This window comes from Diuraphis noxia, unplaced genomic scaffold (assembly GCF_037042655.1).
Source record: "Diuraphis noxia isolate RWA-SAM2 unplaced genomic scaffold, SU_Dnox_SAM2 contig0003, whole genome shotgun sequence".
Taxonomy (NCBI): Eukaryota; Metazoa; Arthropoda; class Insecta; order Hemiptera; family Aphididae; genus Diuraphis; species Diuraphis noxia.
The window spans coordinates 29,560,837-29,582,570 of NW_028301713.1; the positions used below are offsets into that span (position 1 = coordinate 29,560,837).

The 21,734-nt window shown below is 26.1% G+C and overlaps 1 protein-coding gene across 5 annotated transcripts in view; it reads right to left on the minus strand.

Moving 5' to 3' along the window:
- The window catches only part of LOC107167445 (pyrokinin-1 receptor-like), a 66,438-nt gene that overhangs the window by 39,497 nt on the left and 5,207 nt on the right, over positions 1–21,734 (minus strand). For 2 of the 5 annotated variants that reach the window (XM_089223112.1, XM_089223113.1), the window contains exon 2: positions 5,706–5,756. The exons of the other annotated variants lie outside the window; for them this stretch is intronic. The gene's annotated coding sequence lies outside the window, so the exon portion shown is untranslated. The remainder of the gene's footprint in view (positions 1–5,705; positions 5,757–21,734) is intronic. 5 annotated transcript variants of the gene reach the window in all.

Consider the following 21,734-nt stretch of genomic DNA (forward strand, 5'->3'; position numbering starts at 1 on the left):
ATAGGTAATAGATAATGTTTACGTTAATTATAGTATGAATAATCTTTGGTTAACTTAGAGATACTTATTAAAATGGGAGTTTGTAATTTGCACCAAATTAAAGATATATAATCTGCACCACTGCTGGTAGCCAAAAATAGTGGTTGTAATTTGTACCAAAATAAGGGTATGTAATTTGCACCACCCTCAGGTAGTCGAAAATAGAATTTGTAAATTGCACCAAAATGATTATTTATTTGTTCAATTATCGAATATTCGATTTTTCCTCGGTATCTTCGTAGACGTCGAGACTAGACTGATACGAATGACAATAATAATTTTAATAATAATAATAATAATAATACGATTTAATAACATATAATTTTTTTAATTGGCCAACTTTTTTTTATATTCATAATTATACAATTTTATATAAACTTAGTACTTACATCAATATGTGTATAAGCTCGGCTATATTATAAATAAAAACTAAGCCAAATTTATATTAGGATATAAAAACTTATAAGTTTGTACTATCGAAATACTATCGAAAAAATAATCGATTTTAATTTTGGTGCAAATTATAATTCCTATTTCTTACTACCTGAGGATGGTACAAATTGCATATCTTTATTTTGGTGCAAATTACAAACGCACTTTAAAAAAATGGTGCAAATTGACAGCCATTAAAATTGGTGTCGTAACACAGAAAAGGAAACATAAAATGTTGATGTTTATGCATGATACAATTAAATTGGTTATCCTAATATAATTGATTTTTCAATCAAAGATATATAACTATAAATAATTTAACCTAAGAATATTTTCTCTTTGTGTAAATAATAATTTGAGAGTAACTAAAATTTTGTGCGATGAAAGAGACGTAGAATGAAAAAGTTAGTATACCTCTGGAAGTTAAGTAACTATAAATTGGAAACTATGGCTTTTAGAATTTTATGATGGGATGTGGGGGTTACGGTTGGTTGAGAAACACGTGATAATTTGGGTTAAGTACTCGGGTGGTGACCCATCTGAGAGCTACACTGGATGGTGTTTGACCTCAGCACACATTAATGACTACAAACTGTAATCTTCAATTAACACTCATATAAACAAAATCTATCAATTAACTTTTTTAACCAACTAAAATATGTGAGCAGTTTATACGTAAACATACCTACTATTGTAATCTAAGTGACAATATTATCTCAGTTTTTTTCTCTATTACCTTAAACTAAGGTTCTATACCTCTATGTCTCGTCACAATGTTCTTACGCAATAATAATGACAATACAAATAACTGTCTATGTCTAATAACACAATTATATCTTATTTGTACTACCTATTATAGTACAAAATCTTAAAAATTGTATCTTGATGACATAAAGTGTAGATTACGGTGTCGGGAAAAATGTCTATTCATAGGAAAAAATATAATAATAATATATTAGTTATTACTTTTACTTATCGTTAAAGAAATTATAATTGTGTTGCAATCAAAAATTAGTATGATCTATTTGTAATTTTTATGTTATAGGATAGGATTCCATATACATTGCTATACATACTACTTTAATAATGTTTAGTCACATTTTATTAAATCAAATGACTTATTTTTTTTGATTTTTAACCACATCCTTGAAAGTTAATTTAATTCGTGAATAGAATAATTTATCCATTATTACTATCGTAATTTACTTTTTCTTTTTATCATAACTTATATTATATTTATAGCATTTTATTTATTTTATATTATATTACAATAGTAACGGGCAAGCCCAAAAATAACAAGAAATGTTGTCGTGAAATCATTATGAGTCTAAAAATACAAATTTGAACTTCCACTAGTTACCCATATTGTGCATTTAAATTAAAATGTATAATTTTTTTATTATTACATTATTTCTTTTAAATTACAAGAATAATTACACATAAACAGCTACTACTTCCAAGAGTATATTGTTGTTATTTCCATAATTATTACTATGATCAAATAAATATGTATTATCACAGTTATTGAAATGGTTGTTTCGGTATGCGCAACTCTTTCATCTACGGCCCATATCGGAGTTCTCCATATTTGATTGGTTGACTTTTGTCCATGTTATAATATATTATGTTTGTTTATGATTGCCAATCAATATTATAAGTGGACGAGTGGACCACTACGATATAGGTGAACTAAAGATCAATGAATATGTATAAAATAAAATTTGAAACACCGATGGTAGGTACCTATCTATTTTGTAATAGTAGGTATGCATTTTTGTAGGTTTTTGTATACTTATACGTATAAAATATATCTTAAATATATTATTTATATAATATTTCAAGGTAATTAATATGGGTTGGTATTGGCTATTTAAATTAAATTAAATTTGTATTATGGTGAATATTTATAAAGTCCAAAATTATATTCAAGAATAGTTTTACTAACTTGTTGTATCACAAATTCACTAAGTGGTATTTCCCAGTGACAAATTAACCACAGACACCAATAAACCGCAATATATCATAAGTTTTACTACCAACTAATAACTTATATGAATTCGATAGGTAGATTAACACATATCCACAATATGCAAATTCATATTATGGTATTATCATATTTTACATGATATAATATTATAATAGTAAATACCTATAGGTAATAAGTAGAAATTAAGCAAGTATGTGAGAAATTAATGTAAATTTAATATGTAACGCAGGCTAATAACCATGTAGTTGTATATATACACATTAAACGTATTTTAATTTAATTTTGTCATGTTCTTATTTTATCTTTGTTATATTTATTTGCGAAGTTAAAATTAATAAATAACTGTTTACACTTTACAGCAGCGGTGTATCGACTAAACATTTTGGCCCGGAAATTACCATGTGACAGGCACACTTTAGTTATAGTCTTATTTATGATTAAATGTAGTTATGTTCGGCATGTGAACATGTAACTTATTTTCATGACCAACCAAATTTCTAACTAGATTCATTTTCCTACCAGAAAAGATGATGAAATGAAAATTGAAGCATTTTTACTCCCTTAAAAAGTTGCGTCACACTATTTTTTTTTTAAACACGCCACTATAAAATATATTTAAACATATTTTATAAAAATGTTGATAAATAAATGAACTAATGTATGCTACTTAATGCAGTCAAAACATTATCCAAAATCGTGCATTATAAATGTTTTGATAGTACTAAGGTAATTTTTTTATTGTGGTAGGTGTTAGATGTTTTTTAAGACAGGAAAACTATTCTGAATGTAGATTTGATCTAAACAATTTTTAAGAGTATACTATTGAAAACTTTATGGTAATATAATTAGTAATAACAAATGTAGCATTGTAGTATTGCACTCACATTTGTGCAATAGTTATGTTGCTTGTTTTAAATTTTAGCCTAACTTAATCCAACTTACCTATCGCATATTTTTTTTATACACCAAATTATGTACTTTATTAATTTGTACACGATTAATCAATATAATAATTAATCGAATATTTTAATACGATTTATATGTATATTATTAAATCATATATATGAGTAGGCATGAAGTACTTTCACTTAAACTAGTTAAATTATGAATAGGTTTTACAGTTAAGAGATGTGTTATAGTTAAATTTAATATCAACAAAATCCAAAAATTCCAATACATCGCTTTAATGAAATTGATGAAGCCCCCATTGTCACTAATTACAAAACGAGAAGAATCAAAATTGTATTATAACTTTTTCACAGCAGTTTAACCACCCACTCGAACTCGCTTGTAAAAATTTAGCCGCTATAGTGAATGGCGATTCCCAGTTATTCTCCAAGAAATTTTAAGACGCAGATGATGTCGTGATCTGTTAGATATATGACCAAAAATCCAATAATTTCCTCTCTGAATCAAATTTCAAAATAGGTAGGTAATAAGTTTCTACTTCGGTCAAACAATTTATGTTTACATAAATAATTTTAATCAAGTTTGCTTATTGTTTTTATGAATACATTATAAGTAACTTGTATGAATAAAAAACGTAAAAATAGTTTTTTTATAAGTTTTTGTTTGATTTTTGGGTAACAAATAATAACCAATACAGTTAGAACGAGTTTGCCCACTTTAAAATTATCGTAAAAAAAATTGAATGACGTAATATTATTCCATTATTAAACTTAATATAATGTAGGTTAGTCTTGGCCTTTAGATACATTCAGGTAGGTTTGATAGTACAAATTACGTAATTTTAAACAATTCTTAAATTCTTGAAATTTAAATACTAAATTTATGATCATCTTCTAGAAATTTAAAAACTTATTTCTGTAACTGTGTTGTTGTAATATATTTTGTAAATTTATTATTTTTAATGGAATGTTTACTAAAAAAAAACTTCTTAATATTTGTGTTATGATAAATTTAATTGTAGGTACAGTATATTACGCTATTTTACCTAGTTAATTTATATTTTGAACATCAATAATTTCCAATTAAAAAACTCATAACGTTCAAATCTGAGTAGAATAGTGCCAAATACCTACCTTACATGTTATACATTAAATTTTAAATTTGAATCAATCTATAAAATGTACCTAAAACATTTATTAACGATGTTGAACATTTATTTAATAATATTAAAGTTGTAAATAATTAATATATACATTATCAATCATTGAAATGTCAATTTTTTAGTATATTATACTGAAATTTTTCTTTAAAATTCTTAATACCCAAAAACCAAATCTACAACAATCCAATAATCCAACCATAAGAAACATCGGAGTAGAATGTGGTATTTTTAATATAAACAATTCATTGTATATCATACTATCCAAACGGGCGGTGGTAAACTCTCCCGATTTTTAAAACTCTCCCGGGTTAATATTATGTTTACCTGAAGTAAATGTGTAAGCTCTCCCGGGTTAACTTTATAGTTACCTGTTGGAAGTATGTAAACTCTCCCGAGTTGTTTTAAATGTTAAAACATTTTTTTTAGAAAAAATAAATAGATTCCCTATTTTTTTTAAAATCTGTATGTTCTTATTATCAAATACAATAATTTTAACATTTTTACGTATATTTTATATTTGTAACTTATGTCATGATTATTATTATTGACTATTTTTAAAAGAAACTTATATGTATATTAGATTTTTTGAAATTTTATTTTTTATTGTATTTTGACCATAATATTATAGCTCATAGCAGCTAAAGACATTAATTATTTATATTGTTATTATTATTATTATTGTTATTATATAATATGATTGACTGCCATTGACTATTTTTAAACTCAACTTAAATGTAAATTAAATTTATTTTATGATTTTTACTAGACCAGGGAGAGTTTACATGTTTCCATCAGGTAGTACAGGAATAGACCAGGGAGAGTTTACATATTTTCGTTAGGTAGTACAGGAATAAACCCGGGAGAGTTTACACGTTTCTGTCAGGTAGTACTGGAGTAGACCCGGGAGAGTTTACCATCGGGAGAGTTTACAATCGCCCATCCATACTTTAATGATTAAATCCCTGTGTATTAATGTTGATTTACGATTCTTATGTTTTAAATTCAAAGCACGATGAATCTCGTGTACAACTATAAGGTCATTGAAATATTATTACGTTTTTTAGTTACGTTTAGAGGAATATTGAAAAACTCAATATATAACATACTTTTATATTTTACGTAATGACATTAACTCAGATTTTGAATTGGTTTAAAATAAGGTCAAATACAACTTACAGAGTACTCCTTTTAGTAGAACGCTGGACATAGTGATCACAGATTCTCAACCTGAAATAAGCACGACATTAAGGAATACTAAATAAATCTAATGTGGAAATATTTATTCAAATAGTTCAAATACTCGATTGATTTTAACATAGATATATTTTTAGAGACGTAGTCGGAATTTTCGTACTCCAGTGGTATTTTATTCATCTGGTATTAATAAGTGTCAATTATTGACTACAAAAAATAACCGTATACATACGGTGTAATGATAAATGGGAAATGTAAAATTTTACAACGAAAATATATAAGAATTTAAAGTACTTACATAATCACATAACTTAGTCGCGCAGTCGTCTGAACGAAAATGCTTTTACGTTCGCCGTCAAGTGCCTAATTATGAGTTAAATAAAAAAAGGTTTCCAGCAAGATAACTATTTATTTTATGTCGCAAACATATTAACGCAAGTATTATAAGTTCACCAATAAATATACAAATATAAAAAGTATCAGTCGAGACTCTGGAAGGTATCCTAGTAAATAGTATCACGTGATTATTTTATCGAAGTTTTATTTTTATTTTACAAACCTTAATACGTACTACATTACGCTCAATCACAATGCTAGATGCATTGTAAATCACGATTATTTTATAGGTACAATAACACAGCAGTAATAACAATAATATGATATAATATATTTTGTTTGTGAATAATCAGATACGTCACTGATGTGCGTCTATTACCGTCATGACGTAAAGTTCTCGGGAAAACGTGCAGTGACGCAGACCGGAAGCGATGATCAAGAATCGTGAAAATTCTAATAGAATTCTGGATTAAGATTTCGTCACAAATCTCACAATATAACACGGTGACAGTGACACAAAAACCGTTTGCTTAGAGTGGTTATCGAGGAAAGAAACGGTCGCCTGCAGGCACCATCTTCTGTTTTTTTTTTTATACATAATATCTGTGATCTTATGCTATACTAGACAAACCGTCGCCTTCTACGTGTCTAGATTCACCAAACTGTTTAGTATAGGTATTAGATAATATAATCTTAGAGAAAACGTATCGATATATTCATGCATTTTGACTATTTTGTTTTGCACAATAACTTTTCCGGAAAAAGCATTTTTCGTTGTGGTCGAAAAAAGGCTATTTTTTTACGCTTCAACTGGCATCGGAAATTAAACTTTTGACATAGACGTGACGAGGTAATGTTTAAACTTTAACTGAATTTTTAATCATCTAATATAGGATTGTCAACATAATTTGCATTATCTTTATAATTATATACATCACATATATATAATAATATTATATGAAATCTTTTTTTATTGATGTAACCATTTTTGATAAGGTACCGTGCTTACCCTATTAAGTTATTATCTTTAATAATATTTCATTTAAGATTAAAAATAAAGTACTATATTTGTATATAGATATTGTTGGTAAACTATAGACAAGTATTTTTAAATTTTATCAAATACCTAAAAATATCAATCAATAATGATTCAAATTTTAAAAGCGTCAATAAATCATACAAGAATGATTCCCAAAATTCAGTTTTATGTTTTTATGTAGGTATTATAAAAGTGTACAATTTATTGGTATCATATAGGAAGATAAAAAATAGTATAACACATACAAAGTCCAGCGTTACAAAAATAAATTATCAAAATCATTTATTTGCATTTTTAAGAGTAATAAAAAACCCTTTGACCAAAATAACATATAAAATAACAAAACGAACTTCAAAGCATGTTTTTAGTATGAGGCTGTATGAGTATAGGTATCATTTGTTTAGTTATTTTTAAACCGGTTCAATGACCTTGGCACATAAATTACATCAATATGACTATTAACAGTTTTATTCGGGCGATTAACGAGTTTTGATCATAAGCCAATAACTGATCCATCTGTTTGTATCAACGTTTTTTCTCTTTTTACTACCTAATATTCACAAAATAAATATCTCCTTTGAGGTCAAAACCAGCGAAAATAAATCGCAAATATTTGCACCTTGAAAAACATGTTGTAATCTACTTTAGTAACGATTGGTCGAGCTTTCATCACTAACGTAGTTTAACACTATTTAAAAATTAAGAACCTCGATATTTTATACTCTTAATCGAGTTATTAAGCCAGAGGGCAAATGAGGTTATTGGGTAGGTATCTATTGGTAAATCATAAATCTTTTTTGAACCTTCGGGTATATTCTTTAGTTTTACTAAAAATCTCCAACTTCATTAAAACATTGGACGTTTGAATAACACATTGTATTAAAAAAAATTAAGTATCAATATTTGTTAAGTGTTAACGCATCATTTAAGCACCTCCATATCAAAAATATTTTTAGCTTCATTTCTTGCAAATTCTTTGATATTCAATTTTTTTTTACGTGGTCTATAATATACTCATTATCATGAAAATTATAGTATATCTAATAATCACTATAAAGGACTTTTGTTATTTATATTTATTATGAATGAATATTCCAGAAACCCTCCGAATGAACTATAAATTGCAAAACAGTGCAATCCGAGAAAATTATTTTATTATAAGTATAACTGCAAACGAAACAGAATATACTTTAGGTTTCTAAGCATAAGTTTTGAACATCTTAAACTGTGTTATATCTGTCCGTTAGTTACCTACTGTGCATAGTTACGGTTGTTGGGAGATACGATTGATAAATACATATAATATATATATTTTAATTGTATAATATGGGGATATGGCATTATTGTCTAATGTCTATTGCGTAGTAGTAACAAAATACGTTTAGAAACCAGAAATTCAGTACGTTTGTAGAGTGCGTTTTCTTGACTAGTTTATATTTTAGGTGTACGTTAATAACTCTTATATACCTACAATTATATTTGTAAAATGAATTGTGTCATATTTGTGACTATCAAAGTAAGTATAAAATGTGGATGAGCCATGGATAAATGTAAAAATACCTATCTATATTTTAGTAAATATTAATCTAACCAAACTGTTCATTTATGAATAGTTAAAACGTTCTCTGTTCAGTGTTCATTGACATTATAACATTTCTATGTGTCAAGTTTTATGTAAAAAAAACCAAAACAATTCAACACGTAAGGTGTATAAACCAACTATAATAGTTATAGACTTGTGAAAATATATTGATGTTAATAATTCTAAAACTAATTTTGTCATTTAAGTGTATTACTGGTTTAGAATTAGATAGGTCACTTACCTGATCTTGTCTACAAGACTACAATATTTATTTGCTTCCCATCAAATTGGAAAATAAATAAAAATTAGTTATAAACAGGAGATAAATACTTTTATTAGGTATGTCCCTGTTTCATATATATATATATATATATATATATACACACATTATTAGAACTAACCTATTTAATATATCTTAAATATAGAACTTATTCCCTAAGAATGACAATAAATTAACGTCTCTTGAGTATTGCTGCTATTTTTTGAGTCAATAAATTATTAATGGATGTTTGCTGCACAAATATAAATTTGTCTAGAAATTAAAACTGACTATATGCCTTGATTGATTGCATTCGGTATGTTGAACCTATTTATGTTTAAATATAATATTATATAGTAATTTTCATTATAATATGAAATATTATATATGGTAAATTAATAAATTATTAATATTGTTATTACCGTATAAATCAATACCAGCATATTATCTTATATCTTTTAGAACGATTTGAATTGGTTCACTTAACATACGACAAAATATTTGAAAAACTAATATTTGAATACTTTCAAGAAAGTAATAGGAAATATGTGCATAATGACAAAAACCTAGGTTTAATATTTTTTCGATTTACATCAAAATATTATTTAAAATCGCTACTTTTTGTTTTAATTTTATATTATAATTTTTAGAAACGCTAAACTCTTCATTAAAAAAAAATCATGTACCTACCTATATGTCATAATAATAATACGGTAGGTATTATTACGTAATAATACTAATAATTGTTTTTATTACAAGCAATTGTATCATATAATTTTAATATAATGCAATACTGAATAACAAATATCTTTTTTTTTTATTTATTAATTTAATTGTGTCAATAAAACGAGTATTTTTACAATAAATAAATATCGTGTATGCATTTATTCTATTAAATATAAAGAATATTTTGAAATCAAAATATTTAGGTATACTTAAAAATAAAAAAAATCTACAAAAGTTATATTTCACAATATCAATGTACGTATAATCGTATAAATGTATAATATACGTAGTGGCATAAGCTAAAATATGATATAAGAAATCAACCTTGAACTTATGACTAAAATTATTTTCCTATATTTATTTAAAAATAGTTTCCTTATTAGTTTATGAATATTACGACCTATCGGTAATATTTCGCGAAGCCTAGGGCAATTAACAATGAAAATTCAATGATTTAATTATAAAACTATTAGTGATTTTTATAATTTTGATGAAGTTGGTTATCTCAAATGTTTATAACAAACATTGTGAATATGTATTTTTGATATTTCTGAATATTTTAATTGCTATAAAAAATAACTTATAAAGAGTCTAGTAATACAATGTTTGACTTAAGAAAAATATCCAATGTAAATCAAAAAAATACTAAAACAGTGAAAAATGTAAAATTTCGAAATGAAAGTATCAAAAGAACTTTAATATTTTTAAAATTATATTGTGTCTAGAAAATGGTGATATATATTTTATGAATAAACTGATAAATTATTTTAACCATACGAAAAACCAATTATAAGTGAAGAAGACGGATAGATTGCTTTCTATTTCGTAAGATAGCTTAACTAACTTTTGTTAATAAAACGCATATTTTAGATTGAAATTCGATGCACCTTAAACCAATAAACGCCAAACAGGCACCTTAATGTCTTAACTATCAAAACTATGATAAAATAAGACTCTAGTTATGTGAACATGCTGCAGCATCCATAAGTCAATCACAAATGCGTCCGCTGCGATAAAAACCATTGAACTTGAGTTAACCTAACCTAATCATCAGTTGTGATTTTCCCAACAAAGTGTGCATTACGCAACAGTAATGACTGAACCAATGAATGCTTACCGTGAATTTTTCAAAAAAACATATAGAAAATTCGAAAACAAGAAAATATTTGTAAAAATGAAAACATAAACAAAATTATAGGAATTTCAAATCTTAACCAATATACACTGTGTTAAACCCTCTATTACAACAGCACCTCATACTCAAATTAAATCGATAATATTTATGAGGAAAACTTTTTCCTTCTCCCACTGAAATTCTCAGGAGAAATTAATTTTTTATGAGATTATGGGATATATGTTTTGGTAAGTCATTCGTATTATAATTTTGTATTATATTGACAAATATGTCAATATTATTATTTAAAGATTGTGTAGTTCGATCAAACGAAAACTAAAAAATAATGTTATTTGTTTATAAAAACTCGGTATTCGTAAGTGTATTAATTTTTTGAAATATATTGAAATATAATGATTAAGGTAAATCTAATATAAATAACTTGTCTTTATTATTGCTGTGTCTTTTTTGAAACTTTGTTGGGCTATAATATTTTTTCAATTACTTTTAAAGCAGATTCCCATCAAAACCTAACAAATTCATAATAAATATATACAATGTGCACGAATGAATAATCTTAGAATAATAGCACAAATATATACTTTTAAAAGATTTATAAAAAAATATAACCTTAAAAATGAAACAATGGTTTAATTTAAGCATAAGTAAGTATAATATGGACACCAAAATATAGTCTACGCACGAAATAAAGTTAATAATATTATCATAGTATAACTTTTGTTTTATGATCGTGAAGTAAAAATTTCATAAGCCAGTAAATGTGAAAATGAATGAAAAACACTTTCAATGAATAATACATTTTAAGTTGATGACAATCTCGAGTTGAGTTGAAAATTTCTTGTATAATTTGTTTTAATAAAACAACTGTCAAGGAAATTTTTGATAAGTCACATTATGGAGCTTGCTAAAAAGAGAATAATATTTTTTTTTTTTTGAAAGCACTCTCTATCGACATTTCATTTTTATCTCTTAAAATATATAATAAGTATATCCATCTATATATGTCATCTCTTTAAATTCAAAGCGCCAAGCTCAATCGTTTTCCAGTCAAACGCCAAACCTTTAAAAGATTATTAATCATTTCTTCTCGACGCTATGGTAGAAAAATTCCAGCTACATATTAAACTGATAAAAAATTAAATTAAAAAAATAATTTTTGTGAAATACGCTATGAAAAAAGGGGGTAAGTCGTGGATGTCGCTCTGCTGTAAGTGGGTTACTGTAATGGATGGAATAAAATTTGAATCCAATTATATTATCTCATTGTATACGAAAAACGATTCTGAGCGGAAACGGTTTATCTGTCTAGGATATATTATAGATAATTAAAAATTTTCAAATCTTAGATTTAAAAAAAAATTTTTTTATGAATTTCTAGCATAAAATAATTTGCGAATTTTCGTGATTTTTACATATGATGTCGAAATTCAAACTTCGAATGCTTATAAAAAAAAAAATTATATATATCTTTTATTTTTCAACTGCTATTGAAAAAATATGTAAGAAGCCTTGTCATAAATTTTTAAGTCTTAGATTTAAAAATAAAAACTTTTATGAATTTCTATCTATGATAATTTGAACATTGCCATAATTTTCATGTATTTAGTCAAAATTTGAACTTTCGGTGCTTATGAAAAAAATCGTGCTTATGTATTTTTAATATTTTTCAACTGCTACTGTAACAATGCGTAAGAAGCCTTGCATTACATTTTCAAGCTTTTCTAGCCAACAAATAAATTTTTATCGATATTAATTTAAAAAAAAACTATGATCAAAAATTGCATATACCTATAAATAGTTCAACTTAAGTCGAAATTTTTTGAAAATTGCATGGTGGATATATTATACTTATGTACATAAATATTCGGTGAAAATTTCATGTATCTATGGTAATTTGTTTTAAAGTTACATCAAAAACCAAAATCGTTTTTGTCGAAAATTGATTGTGCGTAAAGATTTCCATTTTTTCCTTAGTTTTTAGTTTGTTTATCCCGATTGTTTAGAAAAATATTGAGAATTTTTTACTTTTGACACCCCTAAGTACCAGATTACCAACTAGATTCACTTTCTGATCTAACAATAAGGTACAAGGTACTCAATTTGAAAATCGAAGCATTTTTACTGCTCCAAAACGAAATGATAGACATGTTTTCATACATAAAACAAATAAAAAACACACTCATCATTATAAAATCAATACATTCCTCGCTCAGCTCAAAATCTAAAACTATCTTTTTGAGACTGGCAAACCTTTGAATAAGACCCTAGATGCCTGCTAAAAGCAAAATTAAATTTAAAACTCTACTTATATGGTTATTATTTTGTAACTCAATCTAATCTATATCTATTAAATAAAATTACATTTTTAAAATCATATGTTTATAGTGAGAGTTAGTATTTAAAGATTAGAATTAATATAGCCATACAGTGGCAAATTTCATTGATTAAAAAGAAGTTCAAAATAAATTAAAATTCTTCATAAATTTATTGTTAATGTTCATTCAATAACAATGATACATTAGCATGTACATCTGAAATTCTGTAATGAAGAGCTGTTAATTTTACTACCAAGGTTATTCATGTATTCATGTGAATCATATAATGTTGTCAAGGTTGGGGATTTCCTCTTGTAGTAGCTCCCTTCTTCCTTGAAAGCATGACTATACGTCCGATAACGATTTAGGCACGACCAGGAAAAAAGTTTTCTGAATTTTAGTTTGTATACTTCAAAGTTAAGAAATATGATTTGACAAGATATCAAAACAAAAAGAAATTATTTTTTTCCAACAAAATTCTTTTGTATTTGTAACAAACAATGTGATTAATAATAAAAAAAATGTTTTGAGCGTATATAATATCTACTGCTAAAAATATGAACATTCCGCTCAGACTGATTTTTTATTTTGTAAAATTCTTGTGTCAGTGAACACATACTCCACAATTTTCCAGCATTGCTGGAATTTAAATGTATTCGTAAAAGTTGTGGGTTGAGTAGAGAGTAAATTATAAAGTTATGGAACTTTATAACATATGTTGTTAACTTGGTATACTAGTACGTAAAATAATTTTTTTTTTCCATATGGACTGCTCGTACAGTTCAAATATGAGGCTGTGCCAAACCAATTCAAATCTATAATAGCTTTTCAGTCAATCAGTTTCTATATTGTCAGTTTTCACCTTGGTAGTTATCCAAATTCACGCTCCACAACGATTTAAAACTCAAAACAGCAAAACTGACTATAAATACCAAATTTTCATTAGTTCTAAATCTAAATAAGTAGAACAGTTATGTGCTCGGTACATATTACTGTTTGTTTTCAACCAATAAGACCCTTTGCATCGGTGTCTATCGATCGAGTGATTTTACAAAATAGGTTTAAATTATATAATCTATATAAGTTATGACTATGTACATATAAACGATACCAATATGAACTCGCTTTAAAATTAACACAAATAACATAAATAATAATTAATTGATTGATAGTAAAATTATAGTTTGATAACCTGTTATTACCTTGAGCTGTTAAAGCTGAAGGAAAAATAGCTACCTATCTACTTTATAGGTCTTATGATCGATGACGATATTGAACCGTAGCTACCGGTGATGGTGTTCAACGACACGAAAACAATATGCAAAATATCTCGGAAAATTTTTCTTATCTGTAGTTTTTAACTTTAAAATCACCTATTCAAAATTAATTCTACCACATTCTAATAAAATTACCTATTTAAATATTTACTTATTTTACAGAGTATATTATCATGATGTTCAGAATTTATGAAAAATATTCACTTTATATCAATATTTCAGTGAGCCGAATATTATACCTATCTATTTATTGTATTGAATAAAATATAGTAATAATATTGTATATTATGTTGCACATCATTCGAAAGATTTATTGTTAAAGTATGCAATTAAAATTGTGTTTTAGGATTAAACAAGATTTTGTGTTTTCATTTAAAATAAATGATATTTTTTCATTATGTACCCATAATATTGATTTTAGTAAATTGTAGAACTACAATTTATTGGTACAATCTAATTTATTGATGTATCAATACTATCATCTAATAAGACCTAATAATATAGGTTAATGCAAAAGTGGTTTTTTATATACAGGTGTGTCGTATGTATACTAAGTGTTGTAAAGAGGGGAAAAATAAATAATGGTATGTATATAATTTGCTCCAACTACGTAATTTATATGTAATGTTTAAAGAAAGAAAACTTGATTAAAAACAATAAATATACTAATGCTATGGAACTTTTGAAACATTTGCAATTTATATTGTTTAGAACAAATTAAATAAGATATCAGCTTTGAGATTAATATTATAATTAAATATATTAAGTCATAGTGTAGAAAATCTTTTTAATAAATACATTTAAAAAAAAATTGATGTACCAATAATAATAATATATTTACCATTATAAAGTTATTATTATTAAATAATAATTAAAAAAACTAGACCACTAGTAACTATATCTACGAATTAAGATTTTACATACCTGCCCTTTAAGTATAAAATATTAATTATTGTAAACCACCATAATTATCTAACTGCCAGACTATAATACACTTTTTTCAGTAAATTTATCTAGTAAATCACTGGAAAAGAATAAGTGTAGTAGTTTTTTTTTGCCTACTGCTTTTATTTAGGCAGCATTCAGTACCGAAGTTTTAACCGACGATAGAGTTTGACAACACTGTGGGCTCACCACCGTCGGCCATAGTGTTCCCGCATAAGAATAAAATCACACAACAGTATTGTGACATTTTCAAAAAGTGAAGTTGATACAAAAGAATATTTCCCTACTTAAAATGTGTTGCGGGTTTATTGTACAGGCTACGGGTACGGAAATCGTGTTATCAAATGTCCAAAAGTATTTTGGTAGTAATTTTAGAAAAAAAAAGAACCATTCAAATACTACTGAACTAATTATTGTAAGCATAATAAGAAAAAATATTTTATATTTAAAATTAAGTGAATAATTCAACTTCAAAATAAATAAATAAATCTCTACGTATATTCCAAAATATGTTATTCACGTAGCACATTATAGCATCATAAACTTATTAAAAATAGTTTAGTACATATGTATTCTTGAATTATAAATATAATAATATTATTCTAAACAATAAATAGGTACATTTAAATTTATCATAAAATAATTATACTTTTTTATTATCCAATAAAATGTGTCATATTTATGTACAAACAACAATATCATATTATGATCATATTCTAATAATAAACTTATTTAAATTTTTGATAAGTATCTCTTATATGATGCATGATATTTTATTTGGTACAAATATATGTCATGTTCTTTGTTAAATAATTTTCTTAACTATTATGTCATCGTCGGAAATTGGGTGAATTGGAAAGAAGGAGGCTCAATTGGCTTAGCCCAGCTAAGTGAACCTAGACCCCTCGATTTTTGTTTAAAAATTAGAATATGTATGTGAATGTTATAATATTTTACTGCTTTTAAATTTAATATAATAATATAAACCTACTTAGGTACTTTTTAATCTTAAATCAAGATCATAAGGTACCAATATTCTTCACAAAACTTGAGATTATTTTATGGCAGTACACGAATTATGTTACTTTTTTGTATCAAAACGTAGGCCGTTGAGCGTTTTAATAAGCTGACACGAAATGTATCACGTTCAAGTTTACATTGGTAACATTTTCGACAACTCACATATAAAAAATATATTTAAAAAAAAAAAGAAACTTGAATGAATGTAGTATTTAATATGCTAATATGCATACATGTATAATCGAGTAAGAGTTGGATCTCAAGGGGAGTAAAAATAAATTCAACTTATGTATTTTTCGAGTCGTATGTAGGTACCTCAAACACAACTTACATACACTTCGAGGGGCAAGTTCGAGTTATCGAGGCTTTCAAGTTATCAAAATGGTGTATACGTATCATTCCAAGGAACCCGTTCACATATGACTAAAACAATACTATAATAATATGTTTCACAGATTAGAGCACGATCAATTCTAAACATATTGGCAAAGGCAATAATGGTTTCAATACTTCTATGTATTTTTATTCAATGAAATACTATATGTTGGCTATATAGGTGTTTGACTTCACGGCCCACAGAGCCGGTTTAATGCATCATGCCTTGTGTTTTATTGTATAGACACATCATCTCATGTGAAAGTTTCAAGATTCATAGGTACAATACAATATTATTACAGTGACATAACAGCATTATGTATAATTAAATGTACTATTTGTTTTAAGAAAATATTACGTAATACAGTAGAAGCGGCCATAAGACTCACATTGGGATCGGCACAAAGTGAGTCTTATAATCGATTAAATCTTGTAGACAAAGTAGGGAAAAAACAAAGCAATTTGTAATGAATTTCCTAATATTAACATTATTTTTACATATTATTATTAAATAAATACAATACAAACATATATACAATAATAATTACGATAAAATTTGTTGTACATAATATTATATAGTATAATAGTTAGCAGTGGTCGTCAACACTACTGTCACAATAGTTGTTTTTGTAAAAAAAAACTTTCACGACCTATGTCAACTTTGTCAGTTATGAGGGGAAAAAAGGCTCTAGTTGCTAGTTTCAAATAATTTCCCATGCAAGAGTATGCCAAAAACACTATCAAAGGAAGTTTTGATCAACATCTGTGTAAGTATGGGATCACAAGTAAGCTCAATTAATTAATTTTCTATGTTAGTAGAGATTTTAACTGTCATTATAATATCTGATTGTAAATGTTTATTCAATATATTCATAACATATCCGAATTCATAGTTTATAATTTTATAGTCTAGAATTTTTTTATTTTTAAAAATGAAGACCTGTAGTGATCCATTTTTATAGCTTACGTGACCCAAATTTGGGGTGTGAACCACCGGTTTAAGACCGCTTGTATGGTTAGAAATCAGTAATAACCAACAGAAAAGTTTACTTTCCATAATTTTTCCTATACAATTTAAGTCTTATAATCAATTTTTTTATATATTTGATTACATCTGGACCGTTTCAGGCGATTTTGAATCTAATAAGCGATTGAACCTTTTATCTGCGCGAGTATTAAAAGCGGAGTTTACTGTTGTAGCATTATGTTGAAATTATAATTTTAATTCGTGAAAAATGTGGTTTTAAGCTGGTAAGTTTAATACAACAATAATATGTATAACTTCATGAGATAATAGGCCGTCATGTATTTGGTGACCTACGACCGTATTAGATTGATGACTATATAATATTATAATCAGTTAGTATAACTACAGTAGGATAGTTGTTTTGAATAATAAACTATCTGTGTCTAATTAAAAATGTATTTTTAACGAAATGGTTTTTCTATAATTTTTCTCACTAGAACATGAATAATAAACATGAGGAAGAAGAAAGATAATCCACGAGATGAAGTAATTGACATAATGTACTCGATTTGGCGGTCACAACGTCACACTCACGGCGGTTTTTTGATCCGACAAATATTTAACCATTTTTTAATGAATCGATAATTAATATGATTTCTAGATTTTTACACATTTTATTTTATTATTTACTTGACATAATAGTGTATATAGGTAGGTGGTATATAGGTACCTACTTGCGACATGTTTTGGCGATCTTGTATGAATACGGTTGTTTTGTAAAAATAACAATAAAGTTAAAACACTTTTTATGTATTTTCTTTTATCGCTATCTCGTGGACGTGGACGAGCGTAATAAAAAATAATAACGAATTGTTAAACGCCAAGATAAGACTGCTGTGGACCTTAATACATATTACATATTATATTATACGAATAATTCTGAGAGATGAACGACGTGGAAACCTAATATTATCCCGGATATTCTCGGGATAACTCTTACATGCGGTTATTACATTTAGTAGGCAACATGCAAGCTGTTAACAAACCGCACAGAGTTTGAATCTAAGTTATTGTATATATGTTGTAAACTTGTAACTAGTAAAATGATTGTTATTTTAAATTTAATTCATAATTTCATCATATTATTATGAATAATTCATTGTTTCGGCGTGTAAGAAACCTATAAAAAAAATGTCATTTTTTCGTGGAATGGAGATTTTTTTATTTTGTTTTGGAAACCCTTATTACGTACAATATTATTAGGTACACAAATGCACTAAACTAATTTATTTTGTTTCCGCATGTGTATATCACATAGCTGAACGTATCCGAATGTAAATTGTTATTTCATGTTTTCATTTCATTTAGTTCAAGTTCGCACGTTTGGTTTTCTTTTTTCATAGTAAGTATCTATATACAGCTGTAAATAATAAACTTTGCCATTCATGAGTATATTACGATATACGTATTCATAGAGTGCTTTTACTTTTTAGTTAGGTACGGGACAAAAATATTTAGTAGGTTATTTCGGCCACACACTATCAGTTTGGACACCTAGTATTCAACAGAAGTGTATTTTTTTACAACTCAATAAAAAAACTTTTTAATTGTTATATTTTTTTTTTGTTAATACATTTTTCAGTTATTTAAGTGTTTAAGTGGTTTCAAAGAATATTGTTTCATAGAGTATTTATTTTACGAGTAATAACCACCTAAAATCGGAATATTATGTTAGATCTAGACGACCGTGAGTTGTCGTTTCAAACCTCGAAATCAATGTACAAGATTTAAAACTGGCACCATTTCTATTGAAGTTTTAATATCGCTGCATCGTGAACATGTTATGGTGAATAAATATTCGCGATGAAAAGTAATTATTTACAGGTAGTTGGTACCAAAAAACCATCGTAAATTATTATTAAAAGATAATCAAAATTTTTAAGATTTATGATCTTCGTATAATGTATTTTTTTAACTTTAATACGTGCGTACCTACCTAAATAGTATATTAGAGTGTATATTATATTATAGAGTCATAAAAATGTGTGTCCTCTCACCACCTCATCCAGTGATTTAATCGACGATAAAAGTTTAATTGAGTGGTTAAACACATTATTATAAAAATAAAACCTTGAACGGTATAATAATATTTTTATTTATTTTAGTATAATAACAGACAGTGTGGTCACTTGGATCGTCCGTTATCTATAGGCACACGTATGTTATTAATAATGTTACACCAAAAATAAATTGATAAAAATATTTTATGAATGTAATCCACAAGGCGAACATATACATAACACAGAAATAACAACATTACAATTAATAGATGGAACAAGTTGTAACTAATATTTAATTTTGTATGCAAAATAATTAGTTATATTAAGTCATTTTTATATGATAACAGCCTACAGCAGTGTGAAATTAGTAACACTTGAACGCATTATATAATTTGTACTAACTATATTTATTATTATGATTTATACTCATTGCATAATATACTACACCTATATATTTGTATCAATTTAACTTATTAACATAATTTTATCACGTCTTTATTTTAATTACATTTAAAACGAAGAAAAATTAATAAATCAAGTGTGAAGTGATTGTAATATGATAAACCAAATACACAATCTCCTAATTATTTTAGAATTTACTACATAACTTTGTATTGATGACGTGGATTAGTCAAAATATTTTGGCAGCTTCTTTCTATCAAAATAATAAATTATTTATCATATTTGTAATTTAAAATCCATAATTAAACTTCTATTCAATACACGAACTTTATTTACAAACACTCAAATACCTAAGGTACCTAAACGCGTTAATCAGTAATCAAAATTGTAATTAATTGTTTATATTATATATTATGACTATAATGTGTGATGACTACAATGAGTCATATTCATATTAATTTAGTATAAATTCAATGCTTTTATACCATTCATTTTGTATAACATTTTGCCAAAATGTTTGCCAATGAAAACAAAATACGTCAAATGTTACGCGAGTAATAATAAAACAACAAATAGGTAGATAAAAATTGCATATGCTATTGCTATGTCTCAAGGATTTTAAAACTTGGGAAATTATTTTAATTACTAAAAATCACTTATTTTAATATTTTTTTATAAAACCTCTTCTTAAAAAATTTTAAACGTAAAAATAAACAATTATGTAACGGGTTTTTAATCGATTCATACGGAACGTTTATTCTGTTTCACATTTAAGTATGTCATTAATTTTTTTTTTTTTTAAGACGCTTTTTTTTTGTTCAGAAAGTTTCTTTTTATCCTAGCTAATAGTTGCATATTAAATGGTTGGCTTTAAAAAGGTAATATTTTTATTTTTTGATAACATTATATTAAGCCAAAAAATATATAAATCACAGACAAGCGTTATAACATAATGTTTTTAATGAACAATTGATGTATCTTGAATCGATTTATTTCTAATATATTAATTATAATTATTTATAAGTAGTATTGATTTTAGTATTATGTATTTTCAAAGTTAAGATCGATTATATAATAACACAATCATTATAATGCCACTATATCCTGTAACGAAAAAATCTATATAACGAGTTATAGGTTGCAACCTACAAGATATTTGGAAAATTCATATTTAAAAAAAAAAATATCTAATTACAATATTTTATTTAGAAAATAACAGAACATTGGCAATTTCAAATGTTATGTTATTATATTTTAAATTGAAATCGGAATAGTATAGATAAGTGATAACTAAATAATATTATAAAAATGTTATTGTTATGACGTTATCATCAGATACAATATCAATATAATTAATTAATACATTAGGAACTCCCTTATGTGTAGGTATACACATTACAGCTGGTGGATAAAAATAAAAATAATTATGATAGGGATGTGATTCGATGCACTAAAAGTCTTAAATTGCATTAAGTCCTGTAAAATGCATTATTAATTTAAAAAACTATGTTTCTAATTTATTCTTTTAATAAATAAGTATAAAAAAATTAGTAAGACAAAAATGAAATAATAA